Source organism: Peromyscus leucopus, chromosome 16_21, assembly GCF_004664715.2.
Source record: "Peromyscus leucopus breed LL Stock chromosome 16_21, UCI_PerLeu_2.1, whole genome shotgun sequence".
NCBI lineage: Eukaryota > Metazoa > Chordata > Mammalia > Rodentia > Cricetidae > Peromyscus > Peromyscus leucopus.
Window position 1 is genome coordinate 938,359 of NC_051084.1, and position 8,973 is coordinate 947,331.

The window sequence follows — 8,973 nt, forward strand, 5'->3', positions numbered from 1 at the left end:
GTTCATGGCCTGTTATTGCATGTGCTCATATGCACATGTGCACACACACATATATTTTATATACATATGTATGCACATACATATATTTTCTCTACCTTTCTCATTTCCAGGTAAATTTTATAATTAGCCTTTTTTTTAAAAAATAAAAAAATCAAGATTAGGTTCCATAGAATCTTTGAAGTCGCACATTCTGTTTAGTTCTTATTCTACAGAATTATATATTTTTAGCTGGGTGGTGGTAGCATATGCCTTTATTCCCAGCACTCAGGAGGCAGAGCCAGGCGGATCTCTTTGACTTCGAGGCCAGCCTGGTCTACAGAGCAAGATCCAGGACAGGCACCAAAACTACACAGAGAAACCCTGTCTTGAAAAAACAAATAAGCAAACAAACAAAATTGATGTGCAAGACTGGAATGTTTTTATCCTTGCATGTTTAATAAAATTTGTAAACCTGCAAAAAAATGAAGTTATCAGCTACTAAATCTGTGTGGCTTACAGCAAAAATTTTCTTCTTTTCAGGGTACTTATCCAGGACAAGTTGATTGTAGCTGGGATCCCTGTGTCTGCATTTGAAGACCTAGGCTGAGGGGACATCTCTCACATGAGATTCACAAGTCTTTCCAAGGGAATGAAATAGAGGCCTAGCACAAGGCAGTTCCTGAAGTTTCACTGATGAGTAGCACAAATCACATCAACTTACAGTCATTGGGCAAAGTCAAATGCGGACAAATCTGAGACTGATGGAATGGAAAGGATACTCATTCTAGAGAAAGGGCATTAAGGGGAAGAGGCTTTAGTTATTTTCTAAACAATAAAGCCTGTAGCAAACACTAACGAGTTCTTTAAATGATGACTTTCAGAATGAGGTATCAATTTGTGAGTGAATGAGATTAACTTAATGTACAGGGAACTTGATGGGAAACGTGAAGGAATTGAACTACATAGTTATGCCTCTATGCTTCTCTCATCTCACTTCTTTTATCCTCGCCAAGGAAGCCCAGGGCTACGTTGATTTCACATTATAGTGTCCCATTACCTGTAACACTGGATATAATAATCTTCAGTATTATTTCCTGTATCATCATTTTACCCTCCCTTTGCTGCTTCTATTACTTAATATTTGCTGTCGTCGTATAGAGACAACTTCTGAACATGTAATTCAGTAACTAACCTACTCTAACCTAAGTAGATTTATACCAAAGTGGGAATACAGAAATTGTCTGCAATCTAACAGGATAATGATCATAAAAGCCATCATTAATTGAGTTTTCAGTATATGACAGTCATGATTCTAAATGGCCTACTTGCATATTTCTCATCTAATCCTTTGGAGGATGCTAGTAAGTAGTTTTCCTTGTTAGAATATGATGGGAAATAGTTACATTGAGATGTTAAATAGCTTGTCTAAGAACTCACAAGCATCTGAGTAATGATTTAAATCTAGTCAGAAAGACTGCAGCACTGGGCTATAACTAAGCCATATGACCTTCAACATAATATCAGTGCTCTTACTTGACAATTCCTTAAATACTAAAATGGGTGAAATAATAGTCTCCTGAGGCAAATAGTATGTTTTCTGTATAATCATCTGCATTTGGGAATGGGTATTATTCTCATCATGGGGTACAGACCTCAAAAGAATTTGGGGGAAATGCAGTGAAGACTGTAATACACTACAAAGTAATTTGGAGGTATTACCTTCAAGTTCAGATAGAAACTCTAAGGTTTCTGTATGAGAAACTGACCAGGAATCTCTTACTGACCTGAAACAATCCACAAATACTAGTTATAACACTATATATTTGTAACTAATTTGACTTTACTTAAGAGATATATCGATAGGGGAATTTAGAGTTTTTGGTCAAATGTACGAAGTTTCAATGATGCAAAAGGAATTAGCTTTGGAGAACCAATGTACATCCTGGTAATAACTAGTGAACACTATACTGTATCTTTGAAATCTGCTAAAAGAGTAGATTGTGAGTATTCTATAGTGCTTTCAGTAATACAGTCATTTTAATAATAGTGTTTCTCTGATCTGTACACATTGGAGTTCTCTCCATCTTCTAGTGTCATCTTCTATTTTTGCTCATTTTAAAATAATTTTTTGTAGAAGACAATCTTCCATTTCCCTGATTAGGCTCACTCCTGGACTTGCGATGTGCTTTATACAGTCATGGCAAATGGGACTGTTTTTCTTATCCTTTCTCATTCTTAGTATATAGGAAATCTGTTGAATTTTTATCTTGCTACTTTGAATTAATTTATCAGTTCTAAGACATTTGGTGCAATTCTTAAGTTTTACTAAGTATACGATTCATCATCTGAAAACAAGAATAATTTGACTACTTCCTTTTCTACTTATTCCTCTTTTACTTATTTTTTTTTTCTCTTGTCTCATTGCTCTGGCTAAAATTTCAAGCAGGATACTGAATAATAATGGTGAAAAAGGAAAGCCTATTTCATATCTCACCTTAAAGTGAATGCCTTAAGTGCTTTTGCCATTTGTTATGTTGGCTATATATTTTTCATATACAGCCTTTAATGTGTTAATTTTACTATAACTATTTTATTCAGTGATTAATCATGGTGAATGTTTTCAAAGGTTTTTCCTATATCCATTTAGATGATCATATGAGATTACTTAATTGTATTTATGTATGTTATTTCATTTTTTGATTTATATGTGTCAAACTTTTTCAAATACTCAGAATGAAATCATGGTGTATGACATTTTAATGAAGTGTATAACATGATTTTCAAGTATTTTATTGAGGATTTTTGCAAGTATGTTCATTAAGAATTAAGGATAACCCAAGCTTAGACTACTAGCAATTGTGGAGAGGGTGTCACACCAGTAATCAGATTGGAAAATACACTAACTGTCATCATAGATCCTTTCGGCAGTACCCAATGGAAGCAGATGCAGAGATCCACAGCCAAACACCAGGCTGAGCTTTAGGAGTTCAGTCAAAGAGAGAGAAGACAGATTCTATGAGCAAAGGGCATCAAGATCATGATGGGGAAACCTACAGAGACAACCAAAACAAACTAGTGGGAATCCATCTAATTTAGACCAACACCTGTGGAGCCTCCACAGGACTGGACTAGGCCCTCTGCATAGGCAAGACAGTTGTGTAGCTTGATTTTTGTAAAGGCCCCCTGGCAGTAGGATCAGGATCTATCCCTAGTACATGAGCTGGCTTTTTGGAACCCACTACCTATGGTGGGACACCTTATACAACCTTGAGGCAGGTGGAGGGGCTTGGACCTGCTTCTATTGAATGTACCAGGCTCTGCTGACTCCCCATGGGAGGCCTTACCTTCTTGTAGGAGGGAATGGTGCGGGGTTGGTTGTGGTTCGGGGCAGTGGAGGGGTGGGAGGAGGGAAGATGGGGATCTGTGATGGGTATGTAAAATGAATAAAAATTTTTTCTTAGTTAAAAAAAGAATATTTGCTTACGCACATTTCTCTCCTTTTTTTATTGTCTTTGTCAGTTCAAATAGCAAGGTAATACCAGCTCTCTAGGATGAGGCTAGATGTATTCTTCCCTTTCTATTTTACTGCATAGCTTAAGGAGCACTAATGTTAGTTCTCCATTAAAGGGTTGGTTAAATTCAGTAATGAATCTGTCCAGTCCTGGACTTTTCTTTGTTGGAAAAATGTTTTCTTCCAGCTTTAACCTTAGTGACTGCAATCACATTGATGTCTCTTAATGCACACATGTGCATGGAAAAAAAGATTTCAGTGTAAAATGTGACACTGCAAAACTTCCACAGGAGCAGGCTATGCATATTAGTGTGTGCCCTTAATCCCAGCATTCAGAAGTTAGAGACAAGAGGATCACTGAATTCAAGGCCAGCCTGGTCTACATAGCGTATTCCAGGCCAGCCAGGGGTATTCAGTAAGACCTTGTCTCAGAAAACAAAATAAAGTAAAACAAATTCCTAGAGGAAAACATAGAAACATTTCAAGTTACTATCATAGGGAATGATTTCATGAAAAGGAAATTAATTACTCAGGAAATAAAGGTAAGAATAGAAAATGGGATTACATAAAATTGAAATTTTTTTTACAATAAATGATACCACCAACACAGTAAAGACAGAATGGAAGAAAGTATTCACCAGCTATTTATCTGACAAAATAATAATACTAATATCACATTAAGAACTCAAAAAGAGAACAACTAAACTACAAATAATACAACTGATAAATGAGCAAGTGATATGAACTAACACAGTTCAAAAATAAATAGAAAAGGCTTTAAGTATATGAAAATGCTCAATATCTTCATCTTTCAGAGAAATATAAATCATAATATTGTGGTTTGATCTCATTTCAGTCACAATGGTCCTTCTCAAAACAAAATCAACAGCAAATGTTGCCAAGGATATGAATCAAAAGGATATTAATACATGGATAATGGGAGTGTAGAGTTGTGTAGCCACAATGAAAACAGCATCAATGTTCCCCTAAAAGTCTGGAAATTGGGTTGCCATATGTATCCAGCTATATCATTTCTGGCAATATTCTCAAAGGAAATAAGATGGTGTAGAGACTGAAGTTTTTTGGTTTAGCTTAGCAGCCCCCACAATCAAATGTCTCTTGGCAGTTAACTCATTAACAGTCAAAAAATTCAAAGAAAGCATAATAATATACACAATCCAGACTCTCTGTGTATTTTCCATCTTTACATGGATAATTATCATTTTTTATTTCTCTATTTCTTTTTTAAGAACTTTCCCTAATCATTTTCTTTTCTCTCCCAAGCCTACGTCTATTTTTAAATACATTGTGACCCATTTAGAGGCCTTTCTGTCTGAATCTGTTCTTATTGTCTATCTGTAATCTTTTTTTCTGACCAGGAGAGTGTTTAAACTGCTAAGCTGCATGGCTAGGACCTAAGCAGTTGCCCTGGTTGCTGGCTGTGCCCCGCTTGGCTTTTCAAGGTGGTGCATTACCTCCCTAATTCTGGGAAGCAGTGTTAAGTAGCATGCCTGTGTTTTTAAGCCCATGGCTGTGCTCCCAAGCCCGCAGGCAGTGACTGGGAGAAGCCTCTTTGTATTGCCACCCATGAGAGACCTCGGATGTCCACTGTGATTAGCTGAAGCTCACTGTGGCCAGCGACACATCTCTGTACCATGGCCTATAATGAGACCTGAACTAGGAAGTTGCTCTTGGGTCTGTTTTAGAACCTTTTTTAAAGCTCTTAGGTTTTATGTGGAAATTCTTGCCAAATGTCTGGGTGCCAATTGTGGACTGAAGTTTCTTGGTCCCACCTGGTCCCTCCCTGTTCCACCCAGGCAGCAGTCATTTTTATAAAATAATCACTGAGAGGCTTAATATTAATTATAATTGTTTAACCATTGGCTCAGGCTTATTGCTAGCTAGCTATTACACCTTAAATTAAGCCATTTCTATTCATCTATTTATTGCCACATGTCTTGTGGCTTTACCTGTGTTCTATTACATCTTGCCTTCCTAGAGGCTCGCAGTGTCTTCCTGACTCTGCCTTTCTTCTCCCTCTACCTCTCTTGGATTTCCCTTCTGGCTATATCCTGTGTTGCCGTAGGCCAAAACAACTTTGTTATTAACCAGTAGTAGCAACATATATTCACAGGGTACAGAACGACCATTCCACAACAAAAGTGTATAATAAAGATACCTGTATAGGTACATTTATCCTCACAAGATTTGCGATAGCTGTGTTATGTAATTAACTTGGGTGATCATCAACAGATGGCTGGATTAAGGAAATAAACATGGTATATTTGCACACCAGAGTCTTACTCAACAATAAAGAAGAATTAACTTATCTTATTTGCAGGGAAATGGATGAAATTAGAGGTTGTCATGGTAAGTGAAATTAGCCTGATTTTGAACGACAAATATGACCTGTGTTGTCTCATTTGTGGGAACTGAAAAAATTTCTAAAATTCCTTTTATTTTTTTAAAAATATCATAGATTCATAAAATGTTTGTATCACATCCATTCTCCTCTCCTCATGCTTTTCCCTCCCAACTTTATATGCTTTGCTTTTAAATCCATTGAGTCTAATTAGTGTTGCCTGTGTGTGCATAAGTGTAGGACAATCTTATGGACAAAACTTTCTCAGCTAGTGGGCCGCAGTTGCCAATAGTTCCTCAGCTTGGGATGGAGCTTCATGAGCATCTCTGTCTTCCAAGCTAGCATTTCAGCTGATTTGATGTTGTGCAGATCTTTAGCATATTTTCACAGCTGCCATGTGTTTGTGTGTGCAACAGTCTTTTCATTCAAGAAAATGCTGTTTGGCTGCAGATGTTTACTACATCTGGCTGTTTTTTTTTTTTAAATGGCTCCCAAATATAAGTCAGACTGTTCAGAAAGGAGAACAGAGTCCTAGGAAGATTGGTAGAATCAAAGAATCATATGCTTTTTATGGAAATGTCAGAGTGAAACTGATTATTCTATGTGACCTGGACCAGCAGGTTGTTCTTCAGTAGTAGAATCCTAAGGGAATGAGAAGGTAAAGAAGATAGAAAAGCTGGGGTCAGGAGATCTTGCACAATCTATGTCTTATGCCAATCAAGCTTATTAAGAATTACAGCATCTTATATACACATAGTAGCCTTGGGACTGATAACCATAGTCCTTCAGGGTAGAAGAAGCTGAGTTCTTAGGATGAAGTCACAGCTCCCCCGAGGCCCTGGCTCCAGGGTGTTACTGGCTCTGCCAAGCATATTCTTGATTTTAGATGAAGAACTGTGTTTCTTTTTCATACATCAGGGCCTCAGAGAAAAAACTCTAAGGCCTTGGCCCCAGGCTAAAACTAGCTCTACCAAACATGTTCCTGGATTTAGATATATATCAGGTCCTCAGGGAAAGCCTTGAAAGAACCTGGTTCCAAATAATTCTATATTCTTGCTACAACTGAGTAATAATAGTAATAATGATGGTAACACTTTTTTGAGAGTTTCATACATCCATATAACATTCTCACCAAACTCCCTTGATGGACATAGTGTGCACATGTCAACATTTCCTTAAATAGTCCTGTGGGAGTGTGTATGCATGAGGTAGACAGATCTCAAGGTTCTCTGTATCCATCAGCACAATATCTTCCTTTCATATTATTTGGGTGAGCATAGAACACATGGAAACAGTGTCTGAACTAAGGTTGTAGACAAAACGCCAAGTAAAGTTGACTCAGGTATGGGAGATGGGCAGTCAATCAGAGAGAAGGAACACTTAGGCTAGAGTGGTTGATGGTGGGAGTAGCACAGAATAGGTATGTTTTTCTAACCACACACATACTTAATTACTGTGTGAGGTTTTATAGATATGTTTATTAGCCTTACTGTGATAGTATTGCATTTCAAAGTGAAAAGATGTATAGTTTTCAATCTGTCAATTATAACTCAATAATGATGGAGGAAGGGTAGAAAAGACAACAGTTTTCAATCTGTCAATTATAACTCAATAATGATGGAGGAAAGTTAGAAAAGACAAAAGTCTTCTGAAAATACTAGCAAATTGAATTCACCAGCAGATTAAAAGGATTTTTATGTTGTAATTAAGTGGTATTCATTCCAGAAACACAATAATCATTCACCATACAAAAGAATTTAATGTACTTCCTAAGTGAAGAGTGAAGGGGTAAACACCGGTCATCTGAATTTATGATGAAATTGCATTTGAATACCCAAATGCCAGACAAAGGCTATTGTCAGCCTCCAACAGAGATTGTAGGGAAACGTGGCTGCACAAAGTGTTAAGAATAAAGGACAGCAGAGGGCTTACCCCAAACAAGGCATTCATACTACTCCCTAAGGCTCAAGGCTTGTCTTATTTAGGGTTTCTATTGCTGCAATGAGACAATATGATCAAAAAGCAAGTTCAGGAGGTGAGAGTTTATTTGGCTAACACTGCTACATTGCTGTTCATCATCAAATAAGTCAGAATAGGAACTCAAACAGGGATGGAACCTAGGAGGTGGGGGCTGATACAGAGGCTGTGGAGGGGTGCTGCTTACTGGCTTGTTTCCCATGGCTTGCTCAGCCTGCTTTCTTAAGGAAGCTGGGACTACAGCCCAGGGATGGCACCATGCACCATGAGCTGGACCCTCCCCCACTGATCACTAATTGAGAAAATGCCTTACAACTGGATCTCATGGAGGCTGTTCCACAACTGAGGCTCTTTCTTCTCTGATGACGCTAGCTTGTGTCAAGTTGACACACCAAACCAGTCAGGTATCCTCCTCTCAGAGGATGTCAGCTTGTGTCAGGTTGACATAGGACCAGCTAGCAGAGGGATTACTGTGAAAGAAGAAGCAGAAATTAAAGCTGGAGAGTGAGAATGAAGACCTGTGAAATACCACGTAAGCAGACATAGCCATGTCAACCACGAACTCACAGCAACCATGTTTACCGACAATGGATCTACAGAACTCAGACCTTTCTGACAGCCAGCTGTGGAGGGGGAAGGGACTCATGGAGTCCTACCATATACTGCTGATCTGTTGGTAACCAGGCGATTCTGGGGATGGGAAAGCATCATATCCAGTTGTGTGTGTGGTTCCCCCCCCCCGCCCCCGATGAGCCCACCATTAATTTTGGTTATTTCCAAAAATAACATAGAGGGCTCTGATTAAACTCTATGTGGGCACTAAATAAAACCAAATAAATAAGTAAATAAAATCTAGTGAATGGGGGAAAGATATTTATGGGGAGGAGGGGTACTTGAGAAGAGTGGGAGAGGAAAGGCAGAAGGTGGAGGCAGAGCAACCAAAATACATAGCGTATGTTATTTATTAAGCGGCACTGTTTACCAGACGAGAGAAGCTAGCTACAAGGCACAACAAAACTCACTATAAGAGTTTATTAAGGGAAGGGAATTGAAAGGCTGTGCCTAGGCTGATGGAATGATCATGTGGGAAGAGAGAGAAGGAGTAGGTGGAACCTGCTTTTATAGATCCTCCTCTCCATACATG